Source organism: Bos taurus, chromosome 1 (genome assembly GCF_002263795.3).
Source record: "Bos taurus isolate L1 Dominette 01449 registration number 42190680 breed Hereford chromosome 1, ARS-UCD2.0, whole genome shotgun sequence".
In the NCBI taxonomy this organism is placed as follows: Eukaryota; Metazoa; Chordata; class Mammalia; order Artiodactyla; family Bovidae; genus Bos; species Bos taurus.
In genome coordinates this window covers 155770233-155794737 of record NC_037328.1, presented here as the reverse complement: position 1 = coordinate 155794737, position 24505 = coordinate 155770233, and positions in this window count along the sequence as shown.

Below are 24505 nucleotides of genomic sequence, written 5' to 3'. Positions count from 1 at the left end.
TTCACAGATAAGTTCATCTGTGTCGTATTTTGGATTCCACATATAAGAGATATGATACAGCATTTGTCTTTCTCCGTCTGATTTACTTCACTTAGTATGAGAACTTTGGGTCCATCTATGTTGCTGAAAATGCATTAGTTCATTCATTTTTAAGCTGATATAACTATATCTATATCTGTCTATATATATAGATATATATACACACACTCTTTATTCATCTGCCAATGGACATTTAAGTTGCTTCTATGTCTTGGCTGTTGTAAATGGGGCTGCAGTAAATACTGGGGTGCAGATATCTTTTTGAATTATAGTTTAGTCCAGATAGAATAGCAATCATTTTAAGTGTAAATGGCCCAACATCAAGGTTGGCATAGCAGGAAGTTGGAAAGGGGGTGGGATCTTGAAAATTTCCCTCTAGTCCTAGAGCACCAACCTGTGGATTTCTGTGACATGGGACGAATAAATCCCTTGCTTATGACTATAAAGAAAGCTGAGTGCTGAAGAATTGATGCTCTTGATCTGTGGTGTTGGAGAAGACTCTTGAGAGTCCCTAGGACTGCAAGAAGAGCCAACCAGTCCATGCTAAAGGAGATCAGTCCTGGGTGTTCATTGGAAGGACTTAAGTTGAAGCTGAAACTCCAATACCTTGTGAAACTCCAATACTAATGTGAAGAACTGACTCATTGGAAAAGACTCTGATGCTGGGAAAGATTGAATGTGAGAGGAGAAGGGGACGACAGAGGATGAGATGGTTGGATGGCATCACTGACTCAATGGACATGAGTCTGAGTAAACTCTGGGAGTTGGTGATGGACAGGGAGGCCTGGCGTGCTGCAGTCCATGGGGTCTCAAAGAGTTGGACACGACTGAGCGACTGAATTGAACTGAACTGCCTGATTTTCTATCCTTGGAGCCAAACTCATTAATGCTAACACATGTAGCTAGATACCGTTATAAAGGTTTGCCACATAATGAGCATCTTGATGTCGACAGAACTGATGCGAAGTCCAGCTGTGATCACACTGCTATCTACCGCCCATGTCCATCCTCACTCCTCTCTCTGGGGCCAGCTCACAGAGATGAAAACACAGATGTCATCGAATGTCCTGCCCCCTCCCTCCACTTCTCTGTGTTCTGTTTTTCTGTGTTCCTGTCCTTATCTAATCCTTTCTATCTTTCCTGTCTCCCCTCAGCAGTGCTTCTGCTATGATTCATTACTTTTGTGATACCTTCTTAAAATTGGGGGATGGAGGGAAGCTAAGCCCTGCTAGAAGGATTTTAGTCACAGGGGAAAAAAGGAGAAGAAGAAGATATCTAGTCATTATAAGGATGTCCTCTTCCCCAAAAAAATCTTTTTTGTAAGTCATCTTTTTTATGTGTCTAGAAAAGGGTTCCTCTGGTCTCACTTCTGAGGTGTTGTTCACAAGATACTTTCTTTTCAATGACTCTTAATGGGGCATCTACCATACACGAAGCCTCTGCTTGGCCCTTATATGTATATAGTTTCTTGTAATCCTCAAAACAAGCCAAGGAAGTAAACGTTAGAAAGACACTTGGGGACAAGGGTAGTCTCTTGAGACAAATCCACACACTGTATCTCTAGATAGACCTTCACTAAACCTGTTAAAAATTCTTTGTCTTCTGTGTATCCCAACAGCATCTATGGTTTCCACTTTATAGATTAGGAAAATGAGGCTCAGAGAGCATGAACACCTGGTCTTAATGAGAGATGGTGGCAGGATCTCTGGTTGCAAGTTGGATCTTTTTCCAGTGGAGATGGAGAAGGCTTGGGGTTTCTTCTCCCATTTGGCCCTGTCTAGTGCCAACTGCTGGACATGAGGGCTCAGTTTCCATCCTCAAAAGAGCTCCTTTGGAGGGGAAAGGGTGAGAGAGCAAAGCAGAGGGGATCCCCGATGATAAGAGAAGCAGGAAGCTCGTGCTCAGCCCGTGCCAGGATGCCTGGCAGAAAGGCACTTTCCCTCTGCAGACATCCCCACGATGTCAAAGGTGGTGATGCGCTTCCAAACCCCATGGGAAGCTGTGAGGGTTAATTCTTGCTTAAAGTAATTTCTGCGACTTCCCTGGCCATCCAGTGGCTAAGACTCTGTGCTTCCACTGCAGGGGGCACGTGTTCCATCCCTGGTCAGGGAACATGCCACATGGCCAAAGAAAAAGTAGGTTCTGATCCAGAACTGAAAGAGCCTCTTATGTTCTTTTTTTCTTCCCTCTGGTTCCTCTCTCTACAGAGATGACTCATGAAAAGAGGATGGGGCAAGATGTAGGGTGGAGGGAAAATGGAGACAGAGGCTAAGAGCAAGTATAAAGCAGTATAGAACAGGACCAGGAGAGCAGCATTGTGATTCTAGAATTCACGTGACCAGGAACCACTGCAAGATGTTCAGATAATCCTTCCTTTCCCCGGACACTCAAAAACGCAACAGGGGTTTCTCCAACCAACACCACCCCATCCCAAAGAAGGAAATCCAGTTATCGACGTTTGGTAAGTGTGCTTCAGAGGTCAAGTTAGTTCAGTTCAGTTCAGTCACTCAGTCGTGTCCGACTCTTTGCAACTCCATGAACTGCAGCACGCCAGGCCTCCCTGTCCATCACCAACTCCCAGAGTTTACTCAGACTCATGTCCATTGAGTCAGTGATGCCATCCAACCAGCTCATCCTCTGTCGTCCTCTTCTCCTCCCGCCTTCAATCTTTTCCAGCATCAGGGTCTTTTCAAATGAGTCAGCTCTTTGCATCAGGTGGCCAAAGTATTGGAGTTTCAGCTTCAACATCAGTCCTTCCAATGAACACCCTTTTCAAATCCACACCATATAACTATTAATAGCCCTTCACTGAATTAGTAGAGAATTCACCCTCGCGTGTATATACCAATTGTATCTCTTCCCAACAGAGAGCTGGTACCTTGGAGCCTTAGATGATGAAACAAATAATCTACCTTCCTAGACACTGGGGAAATGTACACAGGATGGGGAAAAGGGAACATGATTCCCACGCTAAATCTTTCAAGAAGAGGAAGCCCAAGGCAGAGGCAGGTTTCTAATTTGGGCAAGGAGAGTGCACCCCAGGCTTTTCTTGGGACACTGTACGGTTGCTCATTCTGTGCACTGCACGAAAGGACTGCCCAAGGCCAAGCAGGGCCGGAAGTCAGCACCCTCTGCTTGCCAAAACAAGAGCCAGGGGCCCATGTCTATCCAGAGGCGATGCCTTTTACTAATTCACACAAAGGCGGTGTATTCTGACATGGCCTTGCTTTCCCAGCTGGGAAGAAAATATCCGTGCTTCTGATTCACTGTTCACATGCAGTTGTGATCATCAGGTGTGGCCCAGAAGAAGAGAATCACTTCAGTACAGCTCTTTACTTAATTGGTGGATTAAATAAAATGCTGTATCATTGATTTCTGAGCACTAAACCATCCAGAGATGTTGCCGGTGTCCATTTAATAGAACTGCCAAAAAACATTTAATTTTTTCATATAAAACACACCTAGAAAATTGAGCAAATTTCATCAAAATGTTTTAAGTGCCAGAAATGATTCCAATCTAATAAAACATTAAGGCCCTGCATCGTCTGTATTGCACATGCGACAGACCTCCATTAACGACACAGTTGGAACCTAGTTTCTAATTCTTTTGCACAAAATCACCAATTTAGGTTCTGCTGAGAAACCTTTGGGAAGGGTCTCTTTGTAAATAAAGCAACCAATCTCTTAAATAAAGTTGGCCAGGAGGAGCGGCTCCTTCGAGGTCTGAGAGGCATCTCTGCTGATCAAACACGGAGGCGGGCCTGTACCACCAAGCTGTTGTAACAGAATCTGTTGGTGTCTGCCTGCGTGCTGAGTGACAGCAGTATGCAATCAAAGAGGCGACGCAGATACACATCAGACGGCAGGAACCCAGAAATAAGCCGCGGAATGGCAATGTTTTGGAACCTAAATGGACCTTGGCACAAAACACTTTGAAACTGCCATTTTGCTGAGCCTGATCATTTTTGCTTGTTGCTTGTTGGAAAGACAAAAGGAAGAACCGAAGAGAAGAAAGGTCAGTTCCATGGGCGGTGCACCCTACGCTCCAGGCACAAAGAGCTTCGCATACATCGTGGGATCTGACCCTCAGACTCACCATACGGTGTAGGGGGGATTATTCGTGTTACCCACGGGAAAACTACGTCTCCAGAAGTAAAATAACCTGCTCAAGGCCACACAGCTAATACGCGACAGAGCCAGAACGGAAATCTACAGCCAGGGCTGTTAAGCCTAGACCCTCCCACTGCCTGTGTTTCCGGGCTGCGGTAGAAATCGGGAGTCAGCATCTCCTTCCGTCGCGGCCCGGATGCCCTCCTTATCTGCCGGTTTCCGAGGACGTGAGCGGAGCTTTCCTCGTGAGTACCCCCGCACCAGTCCGCCTTTTCCCCCAAGGGGAGAATCCACCTTATCCAAAGCGCACACTCCCGTGAAAAGCTGGGCTGGATTTAACTAGGTGATGAACCAGCAGCTCATTTTTCTAAGCGACTTTTGTGAACCCTGGGGCCGAAATATTGGGATAGGAAGTTCAGGAGCCTTGCTAGCCTCCCAAGGTGGGTGCTCTCCACCCACATTAAATGAGGGGCCAGGCTGCATGGAGGGCTTCCCAGGGGGCTCGGTGGTAAAGAATCTGCCCATCAATGCAGGAGATGCGGGGTCAGCCCCTGGGCTGGGAGGACCCCCTGGAGGAGGACATGGCAGCCCACTCCAGTATCCCTGCCTGGAGACTCCATGGACAGGGCAACCTGGCGGGCTACAGTCCATGGGGTCGCAGTCAGACACGACTCAGCGACCGAGCCTGCACAGCACCGCAGGCTAGGTGGGGTCTCGCAGGACACCTGCCATCCCCAGACTCACCAGGGATGACAGCCAGGCTCCCCCTCTGAGCAAGGGAGCAGATTTACAAGAAAGCCAGTGCTGTTCTCCGAGGGGAGTGAACCCACTGTATGTAAACCTGAAAGATCAGTTAGAGTTCCCAGAATTCACCCCCCAAGTCTGCCCCTGAACTCAGCCAGTGTGGGACTGTGAGAAACAATGTCAATGGACTCAAAACAAAACAGGGCTCACCTGATTACGGGTTTCATTATGAACCTCGGGTTTTTTAGAGCTCGTGACATCACGTCGCTTTGAAACACTGGGAAGGGAGGAGGGGCTGGCGTCTTGATTTGATGCAATAAGGATCTTGGTGCATTAGCAGACCTCCCATCGACATCACACAAGACCTAGGGAGCCGTCCCTGGCCCTCTCCCCATCCCAGAGTGGTTCGCTACCACGCTGGATTTGTGTTATTTTCAAAGGCAGCCTTAGACACTGCCTGAGAGCACAGTCATCGTCAGAGAATGTCCAATGTCGGCCGGAAGCTGCCGGCAGTCGAAAGCGAGCTCTGAGGCCGGTCCCAGCCTCCACCCTGCATAGGCCCTTTGTCTTTGGGATCTGGAGGAGCCTTTCTGCTCAAAGTACGGCCCACAGATGAAGAGAACAGGCCTCAGTGGGGAGCTTGCAAAAACTGCAGAATCGCGAGACCTCCCTGGCAGTTTAGTAGCTAGGATTTGATGCTTCCACTACAGAGAGCATGGGTTTCATCCCTGGTGTGGGAACTAAGATCCCACATGCGGCTCAGCGGGGAGCCAAAAATAAATAAAAAGTTCAATAAAAAGAATAGCAATTAAAAAAAAAAAAAAAAACCTACAGAATCACCAGTCCTCTCCAAGCCCTAGGGGATCAAATGCTGCCTTTTTTTTGTTTGTTTTTAAGCAAGATCTCCAGATGATTTGTGGGCATGTTAAAATGTGAAAGTGCCAAAATAGAACAGCGGTTCTCCAATGGTGTCTCCAGTTCAGTTCAGTTCAGTTGCACAGTCCTGTCGGATTTTTTGGGACCCCATGGACTGCAGTGCGCCAGGCCTCCCTGTCCATCACCAACTCCCAGAGCTTGCTCAAACTCATGTCCATTGAGTCGGTGATGCCATCCAACCATCTCATCCTCTGTTGTCCCCTTCTCCTCCCACCTTCAATTTTTCCCAGCATCAGGGTCTTTTCAAATGAGTCAGCTCTTTGCATCAAGTGGCCAAAGTATTGGTGTCTCCAGGACCAGTAACATCAGAATCACCAGCACTTTATCATAAATGAAGAATCTCAGTTCTATCACATCCGAATTTCCGTCTTAGTGAAACCACAGGAAAAGTGGGAAAGCACTGCTCAGGGTCGGGCATGCCTGGGTTTCAGTCTTGGCATCACCACTCACAAGGTGTTTGATTTAAGACCAAGTACCTAATCCTAACTCTTGGAGTTTCAGTTTCTTCAACAGTAAAATAAAGCTAAAAGGTCCTTCACTCAGGAAATCCAAAGGGATTAAATGATGTCATTGTTGGGAAAGCTCTTTGCACAAGGCTAATGAATATTAAGCACTTAGTAAATAGTTGTTTTTAGCTTTCGTTGTTTGTTCCTCTTCCTCTTGCCTGTCATTCTCTGCCCTAGAGATATTTCCACGAGGACTTTCTGGGTCCCTTCCAGCTTTAACATGCTCCAATTTGACAATTAGTTCATTTTTCTTAAAGTTGCTGAGTAGCCACTAAACCTAGCTCTGTAACTGTAATACAAACAAGAGTGGATTAACAGTTGGTTCCTCATCAGGGTCCAACTTTATTTTCTTACTGGGTTGAATTTTGTCTCCAATGTGAAACAGAAGCAGCAGGGGGGCAGAGACCAGAGTGCATCCCCTCTGTCTTTTCCACGGGAAAAGTTCAGACACTAAGGTGAAGGAAAACAGAGCAGTCATGGCCCCTGTCCTTGGGGAGTTTGCTTGTTAAACCAGGGACAGCAACAAATAAAGTTATCATTGCAATGGCCGTTGTAATAAGTATCATGAAGTGTCGTGATAGGACTGTAAGAGCAAGAATAGAAAGATAATCAAATCCTGGAGATGGTGAAAGTGCAGTCAGGGGTGCAAAATTGCAGAGATGTCCTCTTGGAGAGAATGACATGCAAGCAGAGACTTGGAAAGGAAGAACAGAAGTTGATCAAGGGAAAAAGAACCAGGTGCAAGCATTGATAAATGCAACAGGCCTGTGGTCAAAAGGGCATGGGGATGAGACTAGAACCCAGTCAGGCAGGGGGCGAGTTCCTGTGGACGCTGGGGGGGTGCATGGAGCCAGATGTGGGATCCCAAGCCATTGATTGTCGTATAATTTAGGGAGGGCGAGACAAGACGCCATTGAGTAAGCCCACAGACAGAGGTGAGTAGAGCACATCTCACTATGAACCATCCACACGTGAGCTCCGGGCACTGAGGAGGGATCCAGTAATATTTGCGGTTAAGCACACGTGTATAAATGGATGAGACGTGCAAAGCAGAGGAACTGATGATACAATAGATGTGAAAGTTACAGCCCAGGAAAAGGACCTTGCCAAAGAATGCAGGGTATTGCTCCTCCAAATGCCCCTTCTCTCTCCTGCATTTAAAATTTTTCTGGAACTGCTGAATTTTCCTATCTACATATACATTTGCTGTAATATCTTATATCTTTACTGCCCATGTCTCTAATACCATTTATAGTAAAACATTGAGCTGTCAGTTCTTGCTATATTCACTTCCTGTTTTCTCATTCTCCTCTCTTAAAAAAAGTCAGAAATACTATTAATACACTAAAGAATGTATATAATGTATACATAGATCATACAGCTTAATGATTAAAGTGGATACCCCATGAGTGCTCCACCCAACTCAACCATTATTAGAACTATTAGAACTTTATCAATTCCACTGAAGAGATTTGTTTTTCATTCCACCCACCACCTCCATGAACTGAGGCAATAATAACTGAATTTTTTTGTTTATCATTTACTTTCCTTTGCACATGGTTTTGTCACAGAATCTTATATCCCCAAACAGTATATATTTAATTTTACCTGACTTCTTGTCCCTTATAAAAATGGAAAATCAACAGTGCAAAATCAATTTCAAATGGAACTGCCAATGGCAAAATATCCAAACTTTTAGAAGAAAATACTGAGCAATACCTGCATGATTTCCAGTTAGGGAGAGATACTTTAAATGAGACATAAAAGCACGCATGATTAAAAGGGAAAAGACGCCTTCCCTATACATGGAAAACCACCTTTCTTTCACTCCTTTCCAGATGTCACACTGCCAAGCATTTGAAGCATTAGTGATTCTTCCTTTTGAGCTAAACATAGCCCTAACACTATGGAATTCCTTTAAAACACAAGTATGCTTCAGAGATTGATAGTATATTAAGCCCCTGCTGTATGTGGGGACTCAGACTCTAAGACAAAAATTAGCACGGAGAAATTATATTAAGGAGGGTTCTTAATATCCACAACTGCGGGGGGAGGAGAAAGAAGCAGGGTTAGCACTGGGAGGTGAGCTGTAGTGCAGTCTCGGGGGAGAACTCAGCCAGGGTCACAGCGTTTCAAAGCTGGGATGGTTATTCTACACTGCAGCACAGAGGCTTTTATCCCATCATCCACCAGTATTGAATGTAGTTGACCTGGGGCAAGATGGCTGTCTTCAGCCAAGGCCATTTCTTTAGGAGACTGACATATAGGAGATCTCTGCGGGTAGTCCTTCCAGTATCTGGGGTTATACCTTCTCATCCCTGAAGGGAATTCTGGCTGGCATATCACAACATCTACCAAAGTCCCTCACACCTTAGACAGACTGAGGATATCCGAGGTCTTCTGGAGCCTGGGGATACCTAACGACAAAAGAACATTAGCCTTGGATGTGCTAATAAAAGAGTATGCGAAGCAAATGGGCCCTGAAAGCAACTTGATATGGAGACAGTTGGGAATAGAACCTTTACTAGGTCATGGTTATTAAGTTAGGATTATGCAATGTGCCAAATTTCTTTACAGCTTCAAAATACTTTCCAGAACCCACCGTGATCCTTGATTCTTATGAGGACTGAATCACCCAACTAGTAGACCAAAGTATGTTCTTAGAAAACCAGCCCCACAGGAGAAACCATCCTCCCACCCACCAGAAAAAGTTCACTTTGCAAACTTACCCAGAATTTTACAATCAGAAAATCTAGAAAGAAACTATCTTTATTGCAATGTGAACAAAAGTGTTGAATCATTTTGAAAAATATAATTTTATACTTCGTATTACCAGGTGGGAGAGAGGCACTGAGCCAGGGAGGGTAACTTGACCTTTCTAAGACTGTAGTTCCTTAATCTCTTAATTAGAGCCATGCCTCAAATGGAAACCCTGAACGTCAGGTAATAGGCAGCAAAAGCAGCTCAATAAGGTAGAGGCAGGCTTACAGTGGCCGTAATGGAACCCAGAGCCATCTGAACAAACAACACTGCAATTACCAACATTCCCAGAACTCTGCTTTGCAATTTTTCAGAGGTGAGAAGATTTTCAGATTTTTTTTAAATGACCAAAAAGAGAGAAATAAAGCCATTAAGAAATAGCCAGTCCTCCCTTTACGCTGACTTGGTATTGCTTCACTCAGGCTGAGCAAGTAAAAACAATTGCAACGGAATGTGAACATGAAGAGGATGAAATGACTCATCTTAATTATTCTTAAGAATGACAGTGTTCAATAAGCAGCATTTCTGCAAGATATTTATAGGTTTCTCACTTACAAAGGGGGATAGGGGAGCTCTTTCAGATGTTTTTGGGAAACGTCGCATATTGTATCTCTCTCCCACATAGTCATAGTAGCTTATTGAGAGACCTGAGAAGTTTTGCAGCCAAGAAACCTCCTCGAGCTGGTTGAAACATGCAATCCTCAAGAGTCAACCCCGAAATACATGCTCCTTGGAATACCCATTAACATACTGCCAAACAAGTATATGAAGAGCACAGTTAAGAAAATCTTGGTCTGACTCTACCTGTTCTATTCACAGGTAAGCAGCTTGAGGGTAAGAAAGGAACGAGGACCTTCCTGAGGACATAGCATTCCTTAGGGGAAGACTCAGAGCAAGAGCCCTAGCACCACAGACTTCCAACCCGTATGCTCTTTCCAACCCAACTCAGAGAAGAGAATCAGATTTGCTATTTAATAAATGGTCCATGGGTTGAGAGTTGATCTAAGAGATAGCTATTGGATCCACCTTAAGTAGAAAGCTTTTTCCATTTTTTTCTTATTTTCAGAGTTATTATAAGTTTCTTATTTATAAAGTTGCACAGGATTTTTTTTTTTATTCATAGAGTACTTCCAACCCTGTTCTGAAACAGAGAGAAGGAGACAAAGAGAGGCTAAATATATTCAGCTCAATGTGAAAGATTATCTACCTAGGCCACTGAAGTCTGTGTGGGCCCCTTGAGGGATGTTGAGATTTCCTCTGGGAAGCTAGCTGATTGACTTAGAGGCAAGACACAGGAACAGAGGAAGGAAGAATTTGGGGGGAAGACGGTAGGACTCCAGCAACGTGGCTACGGAACAGGCTCCAGGGGGAGAGGCCACGTGAGAGAGCTCTGTGTGAGGGGCTCTTCTGAAGGAGCTCTGGCTTCCTGATTTGAAATAGCCTCCTGTTCCACGCTGCAGTGCCCTTCTGTGACACCCCCACCACTCTGCACCCCACCTTCACTCCCAGGGTCCTTTCATGAAGGGCGGAAAGAAATATAAGCCTCGGAGCAGCCTGCTTTGGCAAGTGAAGCAGGGGCTGGGCCTACATCTGGAGGGCAGAGCACAACAGAAAAGCTTGGAACTCTCAGGGAGGTGATGCTGGGAAGCCAGAGAAGCCACAAGGGAGCCCAGAGTCAGTGAGAAGGCAGAAAGCAACTCTGTCTATAAGCATCTGCCCCTACCCAAAAGTCTTCAAAGGTATTAGAGAAAGGACTGAACTTCTCTATCCAATACAAGGTAGAGACTCAAATTAATTTATTTGGCTACTTAGATAAAAAATGAACTGAAAGGCCAAAAGGGGCATTTAAAGTACCCGAGGAGATGGCACAAGGAATACTGTGTGAAGAAAATCCTTCACTATATCTCACTTTTCCAACTGAATTGATCACAACTGGCTTTCCGTCACCACCTAGTCACAGGGCTCCAGCCTTCCTTGTAGTGCTGTGTGGGGTCCTTTGTGGGCCCCAGTCCCCTTCACCCACCAGAGTAACGGACTGCAAGACCAGTACATACCACAAAATGGACCTGTCCTTCCTGCCCCCTGATGAGATACCCTTAGGACTGAAGAGCAAGACCAGTGGGCAACGGCCCAGAGCACATTCTATTTCAAGATTAAAATGCTAAGGAGAAGTCAAAGTTAAAAGTTTTTAAAATGCTAAGGAGTCTAAAACAGTCATATATATGTATAGAGATTACATACAAAAGAGAAAAAGGGAATCCAAACACAACACTAAAGGTAGTTATCAACTCATAAGAGAACAAAAGAAGATGAAAGGGAAAAATGATCTACAAAAACAACCCCAAAACAATTAACAAAATGGCAATGAGAATATTTATATCCATAATTACCTTAAATGTAAATGGACTAAATACTCTGACCAAAAGGCAAAGAGTGGCTGAATGGATACAGAAATAAGACCTATATATATGCTCTGTCCCCAGGACTTCTGGATCTCCCCTTGAGATCAAAACCAGTCAATTCTAAAGGAAGTCAATCCTGAATATTCATTGGAAGGGCTGATGCTGAAGCTGAAGCTCCAATACTTTGGCCACCTAATGCTAAGAACTGACTCATTTGAAAAGACTCTGATGCTGGGAAAGACTAGAGGCAGGAGGAGAAGGGGATGACAGAGGATGAGATGGTTGGATGGCATCACCGACTCCATGGACATGAGTTTGAGCAAACTCTGGGAGACGGTGAAGGACAGGGAAGCCTGGTGTGCTGCAGTTCATGGGGTCACAAAGCGTTGGACACAACTGAGCAACTGAACAATACACTGTCTACAAGAGATCTGTAGGCACTGTCTGTAGACACACTACTGCAATACACTGTCTACTTCAGATCTAGAGACACCTACAGACTGAAAGTGAGGAAATGGAAAAAGTTATTTCATGAAAATGAAAATCAAAATAAAGCCAGTGTGACAACATTTATGTCAGACAAACAGACTGTAAAATAAAGGCTATCACAAGAAATGAAGGATACTCTAAAATGATCAAGGGATCAATTCAAAAAGAATATACAACAATTGTAAATATATATGCACCCAATAGAAGCACCTATTCATATATAAAGCTAATATTAACAGACACAAAGGGATAAACTGACAATAACACAGTAACAGTTGGGGATTTTAATACCCACTCACATTAGTGGACAGCCATCCAAATGGAAAAGTCAGTAAAGAAACACTAGGGGGCTCAGTGGTAAAGAACCCACCTGCAAATGCAGGAGACATAGGAGGCATGGGTTCTATACCTGGGTGTGAAAGATCCCCTGGAATAGGAAATGGCAATCCACTCATTACTCTCGTCTGGAAAATTCCATGGATAGAGGAGTCTGGAGAGCTACAGCCCATGGGATGGCAAAGAGTCAGACATGACTGAGTGGCTAACACTTTCACTTCACTTCAAGGAGGTGAAAGACCTGTACTGGGAAAACGGCCAGATACCGATGAAGTGAACTGAAGACGACACAAACAGATGGAAATAGACACCATATTCTTGAATCAAAAGAATCAGTATTGTTAAAATGACCACACTACCGCAAGGCAATCAACAGATTCAACGCAATCCCTATCAACATGCCAATGGCATTTTTCACAGGACTAGAACAAATGTTTTTAAATTTGTATGGAAACGATCCTGAATACTCAAAACAACCTCAAGGAAGAAGAATGGAACTGGAGGAATCATGCTTCTTGACTTCAGACTATACTACAAAACTACAGTAATCAAAACAGTATGGTACTAGCCCAAAACAGACACATAGATCAATGAAATAGAATAGAGAGCCCCCAGATAAACCCAGGGCTTCCGTGGTGGCTCAGCTGGTAAGGAATCCACCTGCAGTGTGGGAGACCTGGGTTCAATTTCTGGGTTGGGAAGATCCCCTGGAGAAGGGAAAGGCTTCTGTATTCCAGTATTCTGGCTCGGAGAATTCCATGGACAGTATAGTCCATGGGGTCACAAAGAGTTGGACATGACTGAGTGACTTTCACTTTCTTGACTCTCAAATAAACCCACAGAGCATGGTCAACTAAACTACAGTAAAGAAGGCAAGACGATACAATGGAGAAAAGGCATCTTCACTAACTGGTGCTGGAAAAGCTGAACACCTACATGTAGAAAGAATCAAATTTGAATATTCTCTAATACTACACCCAAAAATGGATTAAAGATGTAAATTGAAGACTGGAAACCATAAAACTCCTAGAGAAAAGCACAGGCAGAATACTCTTTGACAGAAATTGTAGCAGTATTTTTTTGATTCACCACCTAGAGTTATAGAAATAAAAGCAAAAATAAACCAGTGGGATCTAATTGAACCTGAAGCTTTTGCATAGCAAAGGGAACCATTGACAAAGCAAAAACACACAGCCTACTAAATGGGAGAAAATATTTGCAAATGATATGACAAATAAGGGTTAATATCAAAACTATATAAATGTCTCATATAACTCAACATCAAAAACAACCAATCTGATTAATAAATGAGCAGAAGACCTGAACAGAGATATTTTCAAAGAAGACATGAAGCTGGCCCGTAGGCGCATGAGGAGGTGCTCAACATCATTAACCATCTGGGAAATGTAAATCAAAACTAGTGATATATCACCTCACACCTGTCAGAATGGCAATCCTCAAAAAGAATACAAACACAAATAACAAGTGTTGACAAGAATATGGATAAAATGGAACCCTTGGACACTGTTGCTGTAGCCACATGGAAAACAGTGTGGAGACTTCTTAAAAACTGAATATAACTACTATATGACCCAGCAATTGTACTTGAAGTTATATGCCAAAAAAACCCACAAAAACACTAGTTTGAAAAAGTACATGCTTCCCAATGTCCATAGCAGTATTACTTACTGCCTAGATGGTAAAGATGATCTGTGTCCATCAATAAATGAATGGATAAAGAGTATGTCGCACACACACACACACACACACACAGAGGAATACTATTCAGCCATTAAAAAGATTTAAATATTGCCATTTTTAGCAACATGGATGCACTTGGTATTATGCTAAGTGAAATGAGTCAGACAGAGACAAATACTGTATGATATCAGGTATATGTGGAACTTTAAAAATACAACTAGTGAATATAATAACAACAATAAGAAACCACACTCACAGATACAGAAAGCAAGTTAGTGGTTCCCCTTGGGGAAAGGGAATGAAGATGGATGATATATGGGTAGGTGTTTAAGAGGTACAAACAATTATGTATAACATAAGCTACAAGGATCTATTGTACAACACAAGGAATGTAGCCAGTATTTTACAATAACTACAAATGAAATATAACATTTTCCAATTGTGAATCACTGCAGTGTACACTTATAACTTACACAATATTGTACATCAATCATACTTCAAGTTTAGAAACAAAAAATATACTAAAATTCTGAGAGGAGTCCATGTAACAACCTTCTAAACTGGCCTGACACCCCACAATGTAGCATGTTTGTTCTGGTGTACATTTTATTTATTTATTTTTTTCTAAGGACTCGCACGCCCGCGGGGCACACCCGCTGATGTCTAAGAAGATCTCCATGCCCAGCACACACACAGCGTGGGTTGGGCTGTCCAGGGACAGAGGGACGATGTTCCGGAAGGCTATGGCACAGCCCTCTGGGCTGACTACCCCCACCCGGCACGGTAACCTCTGACAACCCCTCTGGTGTACATTTTAATTCCAAGTAGCTCTAGAATTGCTTAAATCACTCCCTTTCTCTTCCTTCTGAATTTTGTTTTCAAACAAACCTAGTTAACTCAGGGTGGCAGTTTTAACTGGTTGCTTCCTGGTGGTGGCCCACACAACCAGCAGCATTTAACTCCCTTTTCTGTTGATAGTGTGGGCTTGGTTCCCCTGCAGTGGGCAGAGCCAAGTTCCTCTTCCCCATTGATACTCAACTTCCTTGAATACAACTTTGCTACAGCCCAATACTCATATTCATCATTTTCTGAGCATTTTTTTTTCTGAATTATCACTCTTACTTTGTCAAATGGTTACATGAGCTAGTTAGTTAGAACCCAACATGGGTGAGTAGATGACATTTCCAAGGCATGGGCTGTGTCCTCCTCAGACTGCAAAAGTTCCTGCTGGGAGTAACTGTGGTTATTCTAGCCTGGCCCTACCTAAGCAGTGAGGCTTAGATCTCTTCTAAGAACTGTTTGCCCAAGAAAACTGCTCATCAGTCCAAGCAATAACTTCAAAATCAGATTCTAGTGCCCCACACATCCCAACAAGACACGCCATCTGTGGTGGTTTCTGTGCTGCGTTCCCTTCAGAAGCAAAGCTGTCACAGAGTTTATTCAGGAAACCAGATGCTTGGATCTGTGCATCATGGTCCAAGGGTCACTCACAGCCTCCTGCCAGCAAGGCTAGGAGGACTTCATCTGAAAAATTACGCTGCTATACTCATTCAGTCATCCTTATGGAAGAATCTCTGTCTCTTGTAGAAACAGTTCTACCGCATCTCATATCACATGCATTTTAAATGAGACATGTTAAAGCAGCTAATCAAAGTTTGTGTAAATATATGGACAAACATGCTCAAAATCCTGAAACTGGGCAGATGAAATAATTTAACTTTTTTAAATGTCACAAGATATTGTGTGTAATTAAGTCTATTATTATCAAGGAAAGGAGTTGATTCAAGGAGCAGTTTTTAGACTTCATGGCTAAAGGGTGTGTCTGTCAAGAAGTTTTGCAATTTAGTCAAATTAGATGACATAACACATTATTTCTTCTTCCTAGTTAGAAAAGTAAGGACAATGTACTAGGCTATAGGTCTGAAAGATAATCCAGGATGAAACATTGGGAACAATGAGGAAGAAATATGGATCCATCAGAAGCCATTTTCCAATGTCTTGCAGTTGCAAAAAGAGAATCTTTCTCTCAGGAAGTGGTAAAAAAAAGTTGGGTCGGGTATAATAGAGGCTGTAAAGACTAAAAGTTGTCCACATTTTGAAGGAGATTTTTTTTCTTGTTTTAACTAGCCTTTTACAATTAAAGAAAATGTTTCTAGACCAATATATCATAAATCCACTGGACCAGGATTTGGCAAACTTTTTTCCAAAGAATCAGATAGTAAATGGTTTAGACTTTTGGGCTGGACAGTCTCTGCTCAACTCTCTCATTGCAGCAGGTAAAAACCACAGACACTATGCCTAACAAAGACAGGGGGCTGTGTTCCAATAAAATTTCATTAATAACAGCAAACAAAGAAATAGATTTGTCCAACAAACAGTAATCAGCTGAGCCTTGCCCCAGACTACAAGTTTTATGAAGGCAAGGATCTGTATTCCCAAGGCCTAGTACACTGTAGGCAGTCAATAAACATCTGTGAATGACATTCTAAAATATTGGAATTATGGTCCTTGTTCTACCATTGTGTGATTTAACCAAGTCATTTCATCTTCTAGAGCCTTAGTATTTGAAAATATAAAATGGAAAAAAGAATGTTGATCCTACCTGTTTATAGCAACAAAAATCACCAACACTTATTGAACTCTTAAAAAGTACCATATGAAGTTGTATTATATATGTTTGTCCTCATTTAATCTCCCCAACAACTCTACATTATCTCCATTTTGACAGATAAAGAAACCATGGTCACAGAGAGCTTAAATCATTTAAGGTCACATAGTAAGTGAAGCAACAGGTAGAACTCTATATGGAACAACTGGTTGGTTCAAGATTGAGAAAGGAGTACAGTGGAGCTGTCTTCTGTCACCCTGTCTGTTTAATCTATACGCTGAGTACATCATGAGAAATGGATGAGTTACAAGCTAAAACGAAGACAGGCGGGAGAAACATCAACAACCACAGATATGTGGATGATACCACTCTAATTGCAGAAAGAGAAGAGGAACTACAGAGCCTCTTAATGAGGGTGAAGGAGGAGAGTGAAGAGCCAGCTTAAAACTAAATATTAAAGAAAGCAAGATCATGGCATCTGGCCCCACGACTTCATGGCAGATAGAGGGGGAAAGTGGAAGTAGTGACATTTCCTCTTCTTGGGCTCCAGAATCACCACAGATGGTGACCGCAGCCATGGAATCAGAAGACATTTGCTTTTTGGCAGAAAAATTATGACAAACCTAGACAGTGTGTTGAAATCAGAGCCATTATTCTACCTACAAAGGTCTGTGTAGTCAAGGCTATGGTCTTCTAAGTGGTCACATACGGTTATGAGAGCTGGACCCAAAGAAAGCAGAGCACCAAAGAACTGATGCCTTCAAACTGTGGCGCTCAAGAAGACTCCTGAGAGGCCCTTAGACAGCAAGGAGATCAAACCAGTCAATCCTAAGGGAAATTAACCCTGAATACTCATTGTAAGGACTGATGCTGAAGTTGAAATTCTAATATTTTAGTCACCTGATACGAACAGCTGACTCATTGGAAAAGTCCCTGATGCTGGGAAAGACTGAGGGCAGAAGGAGAAGAGGGCCTCAGAGGAAAAGGTGGCTGGATGGCACCACTGATGCAATGGACATGAACTTGGGCAAACTTTGGGAGATGGTGAGGGACAGTGAGGCCTGGTGTGCTGCAGTCCGTGGGGTCACAAAGAGTCGGACACGACTGGGTGACTGAACAACAGCGACAGTAAATGATAGAATTGACTCTTAGTCTCCAGAGCCTGCCTAGCTCATCACTTCCCATTGATTGATTTTCCCTAAGCTTAGGAATGAAAACAGGCTATTACAAAGAATTTTTTGTTTGTTTGTTTTCTATTTTGTAAATCATGGAACTGGCTTGATCTACAGGACCAACGAATTTTTATACTTAGCTGTATAATCCTCTTAAACTCATATGATTGTTTGGCCACCATAACCAAGGTAGAGATGAGAATAGGTAATAAATCACATAAGGTCCTTTTCAGTTAAGTTCAGTTCAGTCGCTCAGTCATGTCTGACTTTCTGCGACCCCATGGACTGCAGTACACCAGGACTCCCTGTCCATCACCAACTCCCAGAGTTCACCCAAACTCATGTCCATTGAGTCAGTGATGCCATCCAGCCATCTCATCCTCTGTCGTCCCCTTTTCCTCCAGTCTTCAATCTTTCCCAGCATCAGAGTCTTTTCCAGTGAGTCAGTTCTTTGCATCAGGTGGCCAAAGTATTGGAGTTTCACCTTCAACATCAGTCCTTCCAATGAACACCCAGGACTGATCTCCTTTAGGATGGACTGGTTGGATCTCCTTGCAGTCCAAGGGACTCTCAAGAGTCTTCTCCAACACCACAGTTCAAAAGCATCAATTCTTCAGCACTCAGCTTTCTTTATAGTTCAACTCTCACATTCATACATGACCACAGGAAAAACCATAGCCTTGAGTAGATGGACCTTTGTTGACGAAGTAATGTCTCTGCTTTTTAATATGCTGTCTAGGTTGGTCATAACTTTCCTTCCAAGGAGTAAGTATCTTTTAATTTCATGGCTGCAGTCACCATCCGCAGTAATTTTGGAGCCCCCAAAAGTAAAGTCAGCCACTGTTTCCACTGTTTCCCTATCTACATGAAGTGTGATCTTAGTTTTGTGAATGTTGACTTTGAAGGTCCTTTTGGAGGCAAGCAAATGCTGCTGAACTAATGCAAAAGGTTGGAGGCTGGGGAGAGATCTATTAGAGGAAAAACTCGAGAGCTCATGGAATTGAGGGAGACCTAAACAAGGCACTGGGTGGAAAAGAAGCCTACAACAAGAACCCGGGGACACTGAAGATGAAACATCAACCTGGACCAGCGACTTGTTTCTTATATGATATTATACATGTTTCAATGCCATGATGGGGAGGGAGGTGGGAGGGGGTTCAGGAAGGGGAACACGTGTACACCTGTGGTGGATTCATGCTGATATATGGCAAAACCAATACAATATTGTAAAGTAAAAAATAATAATAATAATAATAAAGCAATGATAAATGGTTAAAAAAATACATCTTCAGTGTTAATTTATTCTGAATATATTGTGAACACACATTAAAATAAAGTGATTAATAAAAAAATAAAGTAATATTAAATTTAAAAAAAAAAGGAAATGAAACAATAATTCCAAACCACCTCCTGTCCCCGTGTATCTCACTCACGTTTCAAATTCCTAGGAAAGAGATTCTCTTCTTTCCAACTACATCAAGCATTTCTTCCTTGTATTAATTGACTCTGGCCTAGGAACAAATAGGCAAGTCCCGCCTTGGGGTTAAAAATGAACCTGGGCAGAGGCTAATAGAGCTTTGTCAAGAGAACATGCTGGTCGTAGCAAACATCCTTTTCAACAATACAAGAGACAGCTCTACACAGGGACATCACCAGATGGTCAATATCAAAATCAGATTGATTATGTTCTTTGCACTGAAGGCAGAGAAGCTTTACACTGTCAGCAAAAACAGTATCTACAGCTGACTGTGGCTTGGATCATGAGCTTCTTATTGCAAAATTCAAGCTTAAATTGAAGAAAGCAGGGACAACCACCAGGTCATTCAAGTATGACCTAAATCAACTCCCTTATGATTATACAGTGGAGGTGATGATAGATTCAAGGGATTCGATCTGGGAGATAGAGTGCCTGAAGAACTATGTATGGAGGTTCATAACATTGTACATGAAGCAGTGACCAAAACATTCCCAAAGAAAAATAAATGGGAAAAATTGTCTGAGAAGGTTTTACAACTAGCAGAGGAAATAAAAATGAAAGGCAAAGGGAGAACGGGAAAGATACAGCCAACTGAATGCAGAGTTCCAGAGAAAGCAAGAAGATATTTTTTAAAAGTCTTAAATGAACAATGCAAAGAAGTAGAAGAAAACAATAGAATGGGAAAGACTGGAGATCTCTTCAAAAAAACTGGAGATATTGAGTAATATTTCATGCAGGATGGGCACAATAAAGGACCAAAATGGTATTGACGTAACAGAAGTAGAAGAGATTAAGAAGAGGTGGCAAGAATACACAGAAGAACTATACTAAAAAGGTCTTAATGACCTGGATAACCACGATGGTATGGCCACTCACCTAGAGCCAGACATCCTGCAGTATGAAGTCAAGTGGGCCTTAGGAAGCATTACTATGAACAAAGCTATTGGAGGTGACGGAATTCCAGTTGCGCTATTTCAAATGCTAAAAGATGATGCTGTGAAAGTGCTGCACTCAATCTGTCAGCAAATTTGGAAAACTCAGCAATGGCCACAAGACTGAAAAAGGTCAGTTTTCATTTCAATCCCAAAGAAGGGCAATGCCAAAGAATGCTCAAACTACCATAGAACTGTCCTCATTTCACATGCCAGCAAGGTTATGCTCAAAATCCTTCAAGCTAGGTCTCAGCAGTACTTGAACTGAGAACATCCAGATGTACAAACTGGGTTTAGAAAAAGCAGAGGAACCAGAGATCAAATTGCCAACATTTGCTGGATCTTGGAGAAAGCAAGGGAGTTCCAGAAAAACATCAACTTCTGTTTCATTCACTTTGCTAAAGCCTTTGATTGTGTGGGTCCCAACAAATTGTGGGAAATTCTTAAAGAAGAGACAGGAGTACCAGACTACCTTATCTGTCTCCTGAAAAACCCGTATGTGGGTCACAAAGCAACAGAACCAGACATGGAATAATTGACTGGTTCAAAACTGGGCAAGGAATACCACAAAGTTGCATCACCGTGCTTATTTAACTTATATGCAGAGTACCTCACATGAAATTCCGGGCTGGATGGATCACAAATTGGAATCAAGATTGCCAGGAGAAATATCAACAACCTCAAATGTGGCGAAGTATCACTCTACTGGCAGAAAGTGAAGAGGTACCAACGAGCCTCTTGATGAGGCTGAAAGAGGAGAGCGAAAGGTTGGCTTAAAACTCAACATTCAGAAAACTAAGACCACGGCATCTGGTCCCATCATTTCAGGCAAACAGAAGGGGAAAAGTGAAAGCAATGGCAGGTTTTATTTAGTTGGGCTCCAAAATCACTGAGGATGGTGATTGCGCCATGAAATTAGAATATATTTGCTCCTTGGAAGGATAGCTGTGGCCAACCTAGGCAGTGTATTAAAAAGCAGAGACATTACTCTGCTGACAAAGGTCTGTATAGTCAAAGTTATGGCTTTTCCATTAATCATGTATGGATGTGAGAGGTGGACCATAAAGAAGGCTGAACGCCGAAGGATTGATGCTTTTGAATTGTGGTGTTTGAGAAGAATCTTGAGAGTCCCTTGAGTTGGAAGAAGATCAAACCAGGGAAATCAACCCTGAATATTCACTGAAAGGACTACCGCTGAAGCTGAAACTTGAATACTTTGACCTGATGCAAAGAGCCAACTCATTGGAAAAGACCCTGATTCTGGGAAAGATTGTAGGCAAAAGGGAGAAGCGAGTGGCAGGGGGTGAGATGGCTAGATAGCATCACCAACTCAGTGGACATGAATTTGAGCAAACTCCGGGACACAGTGGAGGACGCAGGAGCCTAGCAATCTGTGGGGTCTCAATGAGTTGCCCACGACTTAGCAGCTGAACAACAACGAAAAAACTGGCAGCCCTCTACCATGGAGCCAGGCCTTCTCAGATGGCCCACACTCTGTCTGTGGAGTGTGTTTCTCTCTAAATAAATCCGCTTCGCACCTGTTACTATTTCTTTCTGCCATCAAGACATCAAGAACGTGAGCTTCATTAAGCCTTGATACAAGGTGTGATCTCAGTTAAAAGACTGTAGGGTTGAGTGCCAGTCTATATTGCATGATTTCAGGGTTGCTGCTTCTATCTCCTCCACACACTGCCTTTTGCCACCATCACTAATCTTTTGTGTCCTGTTTACTGATACCAGTAATCGTTGACCATCTCTGCTCACCTACACATTATCACACATGCATATGTTGATAGCAAAGCTATCATGCTTGCTTCTTTGTAGATTGGCCACAGCAATAAAATCGATTTCTGACTCCAATTTTTTTTAATAGATTTCTGTGTTTTACAATTTCTATGGCTAGAAATATAGTCTTAGTGTCATGACTATGTATTTGAAATCAAAATGGGATCATTATTCTTATTTGCTTTTGTTTTACAAATGGATTCTTAACTTATTTCCGCTATAATTCTTAGGTCTTGAGCACACATCTCCAACCCACACAGTAACAGAATGCCTGTTAGATGACTGCCCTTTTTGGGTCAAGGGTGGTTTTGTTTCAATCACACTGGGAGTCTGAGTCTTTGGGGAAGTGTTTAGATACATGTGAAGTAGGGGAAGTTTGGAAAATCTGTTTTATTATAACTGCCGCTTTGCCTGAATTGGTAGTTGCATTTCTGCCCCTCTGTACTTCACTCCTCAGCCCAGAGCAACCTGTTCCTTTCCGCAAGCCAGCAGTTTCCACATTCCAGCAGGAAAAGGGCCTGGAATCCAGATAGAGCCTAGAGCTTGTGCCACAGAATATCTGGGAGAAGTTTAAAGAGTCTGGGGACATTTCAATCCTTGGTGTTCTCTACAGTTCAGCTGTTGGTATTTTTTTCCCTCATATCTTTAAATTATTATGCCAAAAGTGAAAATATTTCTGATAATAATCACTTCAGTGTATGATCTTAAACTACGCACTGACAAGCATTATCTCATTTGATTCTTACTAAAAGTCCTAGGTTCGGGTTGTAGGTGAGGAAACCAAAGCTTATAGAGGTTAGGCAACTTGCTGTATCATACAGCTAATAAGAAGGAGACATGAGATTTGAATCCAAATGGTTGGACCCCAAAGCCTGGGTTCCAAATCTTTTGCATCCTCTTCATTCTTATTTTGTGACTTGCTTTAACCATTTAAAATACCATTAAAAAATGATTTATAATAATTTTCTCCCTTTTCTACCATGAGATTCTTATGCTTGATTCTACAGCTACCTTTCTACATCCAGCCAAAATTTCATCATGGAAGTCAGTGAATAAGTAGGATTAATTCTTTTATTTCTTATTATGTGCCAGGTGCAATGCTAGACTCTAAGACAAAGATAGGAATGAAGCATCTCTTTCTTCATTTTGGAGGGTAAGGCACTAGACAAGAGAGAGGAGAAGAAGAGAGAGGGGCAAAAAAATGAAAGAGAATAAGAATTGGTAAAAAGAAAAAATTGTTAGTTCTACTATTCAACAGATTTTAATCAAAGCTTACTCTACAGACAACTTTTCAAGGTTGATTCTAGTCTTTACATGTTAAATACCTTACATTCCTACTGTACTAGCCTTTCTGAGCCACTGGTTTCTGCAAAGAAATGTAGAATTCTTTTCAACAAAATGTCTTTAATTCATTCATCACTATTAACCAATTAAAAAGCATCCCATTGTTATAAAATCTTACAAATTTTGATGGACAAAGAAATGGAATTAACTTACAAATAAAGCAAGTATACAGACTATTTATTAAATGCTAAATAAAATGGGTTTTGAAAGAAATAAAAAAATGAACAAAAAAGAAAATGAATTTTGCCTTCAAGATTGGGGTTAATGTGGGAAATTACAGTAGTATTAATATAAGAAGAAATACCACTACTTTATACTTAGAAACCTAGACTCGCTGAACAGTAACAGAGAGCCAAATTTCATTACAACCAATATCACAGCAAAATTTTCAGAGCGACACCAAGAATTTGAATGTTTTTCTTTTTTTCAAAAATAGGGATATAATTAAATTCCACGAACAGAATCTTGGGTAGAAGTTTGTCCTCTGAATTTTAACACGAGTAACAGAAGAACAAAGTATTTAATATCCCCTTAATACTGAAGGAAATTTTTTAATTGTCTTTTTTCTCTTATAATTGATCAAAATAATGAGGTAAAATGACCAAGTCTAAAATGAACTAGAATTTTTATGCTCTTTCCCAGAGTCCATTTTAGTTAAAATTATTTTTAAGTTCCAGATGGGGTCTTTCCCCCCTTATTTGCTTGATTTTTGTTTTGTTTTCTTTAAATTTATGTTCCCTCTGTATATCCCATTTAAGTCAGGTTTGGGAGGGGAAAGCACCAACAGTTCTGCAAGATGGTAGATTGCTGTGTTTGGTAGATCAGAGCGAGTTTCCAACAAAGCATCCAAAAATGTGAGGCGCCTGTCCGTTAAACCTTCAAACCCTTAGAGGTGTTCCTCATCACTAAAACAGCAGACCATAAAGTCTGCTTTATGCAAGCAGATTTATGTCTTTATTTGTACTCAAACACAACCATAAAGGTTTATCTTCTGATCAGAGGGAAAAAATAAACAAAGCAACAAACGTCTTCACAAAAGAGAGTGTCTGAGCCAAATTAACAAGCCCTTTGTTCCTTCCAGGCTAAGGAGAAATAGAAAGAAAGTAGATTTAGGACGCAAGGAGGCTCCATGCTTTTCTAATGTGACTTTGATTCCTGACAAGC